This window comes from Dermacentor silvarum, chromosome 1, assembly GCF_013339745.2.
Source record: "Dermacentor silvarum isolate Dsil-2018 chromosome 1, BIME_Dsil_1.4, whole genome shotgun sequence".
In the NCBI taxonomy this organism is placed as follows: domain Eukaryota; kingdom Metazoa; phylum Arthropoda; class Arachnida; order Ixodida; family Ixodidae; genus Dermacentor; species Dermacentor silvarum.
Genome location: NC_051154.1, coordinates 171,862,892 through 171,866,696, shown reverse-complemented (window position 1 = coordinate 171,866,696; position 3,805 = coordinate 171,862,892).

The window sequence follows — 3,805 nt, the reverse complement described above, 5'->3', positions numbered from 1 at the left end:
TAATGATATCATGGTTTTGGCACGTAAAACCCCACCATTTAATTAATTTAATTGGACATGCCCCTCCCAACTCCCGTTGCGAGAGCGGTCGCGTCTGAGCCGCGTAGCATAGCATGCTACTCCAGGTGAAGATGATACATAAATTATAAATAAAATGACACACACAGGGCACACCGAAGACACAAAACACACTATAGCATACAACGTGCAAGGCTAATTTTAAGTATCTGGTTCAGGCGTGTGTCTTGTAGAGAGGTTAAATGTGCCTCCATAGCCCGGGGCACACAGGCAGCACTAGTCCATGGTCAAAATACATGTCGCAGCTTAAGGCGCGATCCATGAAGCGGACATCAATGCGCGGACGTTGCGGTGATCCTTTGGAATATGAAAAGGCTGAGATTAAATGGGCTATGTCTTCGTGCACCTTCCAGTTAAGGCACATTGGCGATACAACCAGCTTAATTTTAAACAAGAAGTACTTTGTATTAGCAATGAGCAGACATGCGCGATCGCGCTTGTCAAGGCCACACAACATTCCGAACAAGTACATTGGATAGTGTTGTGATCGGCCTGGAATTGGAATTCTCAAGTGTGAGAAACGTTCCCTGCCTCGTCCTGAGCTGACACGGGTAACCAGCAGGCCACGAAGGGGAGGAGGCCATCGACTTCACAACTTGGCATGTGGACACAAGAGGGCACTGAACACGCAGGCACTAGCACTGCCACGGGCGCAACCCCAGCAGTCTTCGACTACCAAGCGACCACGAGAAGCGAATGACCCTTTCTGTGGGTCATTCCTTCTATTTTTTATCATCACGATGCCCGCCTTCGTCACCGTCTCCTGATTCTTGCGGTGACGACTCACCTCACCCGGTCGATATCATATCAATAGTAAGTACGAGTAGGCCCGCACTGATGCTCACGTCGGTCCAGATAGCATGTTGCGAGCGCCGCGCTATACACAAGAGCTTAACGACAGTATAATTCACACACGCCAAGTTACTTTCTCGTGAGAAAGCAGTCCAGTCGATCTTAGAGGCCCTCAACATAGCGGGGGAGGGGGGGGGGCGGTTATTTTCGTGGGTTGGGTTAGCTTGCACCAATTGGCGTGGGCGAAAGGCAAATCACCTGGAGCGGCTTTGATTCGCGGAACGAACAGACGGAAGCACTCACATCTGCATGTGTGCAGGTTCTTGGCAAGTTCCAACAGCAGGAGTACCCCGCGCGCTTCCTATAATGGTTTAAATGCAAGCTCCCCCACCCCTATATATATATATATATATATATATATATATATATATATATATATATATATATATATATATATATACAAATTCACCCTCCTTGGTGGCGTAGTGGCTATAGCGTTCCGTTGCTGAGCACGTGGTCGCGGGTACGATTCCCGGTCTCGGCGGCCACATTTCGATGGGGACGAAATGTAAAAGGCTCATGTGCTTAGGTTTAGGAGGTCAGAATTAATCCGGAGCCCTTCACTACGGCGCTTCTCACTGAGGAGATTCGAAGCAACGAATGAGAGCAACATAACTACCATACGTTGAACTATTCTAGTCCGTATAGCAAACTATCTGACGGGCGCCCTTCACGGCTCTTTCATCGAGCTTCATGCTTCCGTCAGGAAGCAACCGCCGAGGGTCTGTGCCGCTGCGACGCACCAAAGCTGTCCCTCTGCGACCTAGGTTGACGCTGAAATGTGCGAATCGGTGCACCTTCCTCGCATTCGGCTGTCACATCCTCAATATCGTTCCGGGTGAGGCCAGCACGGAGAGGAGAATGGCACCACCGCTGTTCTCTTTGCCTACCCTCTCGCGACAAGCCGCGCAGACCTCCGTTTCGACCCGCGGACGCGTGCTGTATAAACCCGGAGCGCTCACAAAGGGAGGCGACATTTCCATTCGAAGCGATTATCACCCCTAATGACGCCGTAAATTTCTTCTCCCGCGCCGCCGTCCCTTCCTTTTCATTGCGCGGCCCGGCCGGCTCAGAGGGCGACATTTTCACGCGCCTCGGTGGCCCGGTCGCATGGGACGACCATTTGGGCAGGTGGGGTAAATGCTGGTTAATGTGCGAACGCCGCCGCCACCACGGCGGCGAGGGACGCTGACACGCCGAGATAAACAATTTCTCCGAGAACGGACAGGGCGTAATCCCCGTATCGGACACGCGATCGGCTGCTGGCGCCAGGGAGCGCGCACGCCGATGAATACGTGCCCGAGCGCCGTAATTCACGGCACGCCAGCAAGCGCATGCAAGGCGTCATTATATGATCGCGGATTTGCCGCGCCTGTGGCCCTTTTTCTGCCTCCGCACAATGACCTCGCGCGCCGAATAGGTTTTATAATCTTTTTCTACACCACGTGACATTGTCGTTGCCGTGTACAATGTTGGTGCCGAGAGAAGAATGTATGTGAGAAACTCCAGCTGTGTAGCTTCCTTGTTCGTTGTTCGCAGCGCGGCGCCCTTCTTTTTGCTTTCCTCTCGTGCGCTTTCGACGAATATTACAAGTGAATGTTTTCCTCGCTTTGAAAAAGGCGCCTTGGTTGTAACTGAAAAGAAAGTGAAGCTTTAAGCGCCTGCGTTTATTAGACGCAATACAGTCATGCAGTGCGTGCGGCAGTGTCTTGTCCGCTATATACGGTTTCCGTTGTGCTGGGTCCTCCGTAATACTCGTAAGCTTTTAAATGACAACGTCTCCGAATGAGAAATGCATGTCTTCTTCGGATAGTAGTATGTAAACAAATATTTACCTAACAAATATGATATGTAGTCATCTTAGCGAAAAAACTAGGTAAATTGTGTAGACTATGCCATGCACGTATACGATGGAAGCAGTGGGCAGCGGTATTCTGTCTATTTCTCTGTCCACATGTAGTTTCTCAGTACACTCAGACTGTGTTTGTTGTTGTTATTATTATTATTACAGCGAAGCTGTTTATGGCTAAGCTTTCGTGCACTTTTCGTGTGCGTGTGCGAAAATGTAAGCCGATCCTGGTGATAGTGCAGAATATAGGTCCAAGCGCAATGGCACATACCCCTGTGGACTGCGGGTGGTGGGCTCCGGGACCTGTAACGCGCCCTTGAACTACCCTTGTCACACCTGGGACCCAAAAAGGTCCCAGGAACGTAGCCCAAAAGGCTGACCCGCGTCGGTCATGTCTACGTTCGCACCACCCTCTCTTTGTCGGCGTTCCAACCGCTTACGTGCCTAGCTTCCTGCCGCTCTCCCGGGCAGCGGCACCGTCGCGCGTGTATATAAGACAAGGTGCTGATCTCCATTTTGAATTTCACTTCTCTTCCCTCGTCGTAATGGGGTGGCCGCGTGTAGTGCGCACTCCCGGCGGCGATTGCATTGTCGTCTCTGTTCCTTCCGTCGCTCTTCGTAGGTGCGTTGCTCCTCGGGAGTGCGGACTATACGCGGCCTCCCCATTCTGTGTCACCTCTGTGTCGTGTGCAAAACAGCTTCGCTGGTCATCCACCTTCACATAGTAGAATGGCTCATGAGTTTTATGATTATTGTTATTATTATCATTGTTATTGCCGCTGCTGCTTCAAAATGGTGATTAATTACGTGATAAAGGTGCGATAGATATTATTAAAGCGCGTTAGGCTCTTGGCAATCTGGCGAATAAAAATTACCTCTATTGAGGTAATTAAAGAAAGACGGCCAGAATAAAGCCAGAATTTAGCGCGGCTGCAAAATTTGATCCGCCCATTTCGTGCAGTAAACGCCAAAGTCTACCGCTTTGTGGAAAACGAACGTTCACCGTGATGCTCTTAAAGGCCTCTC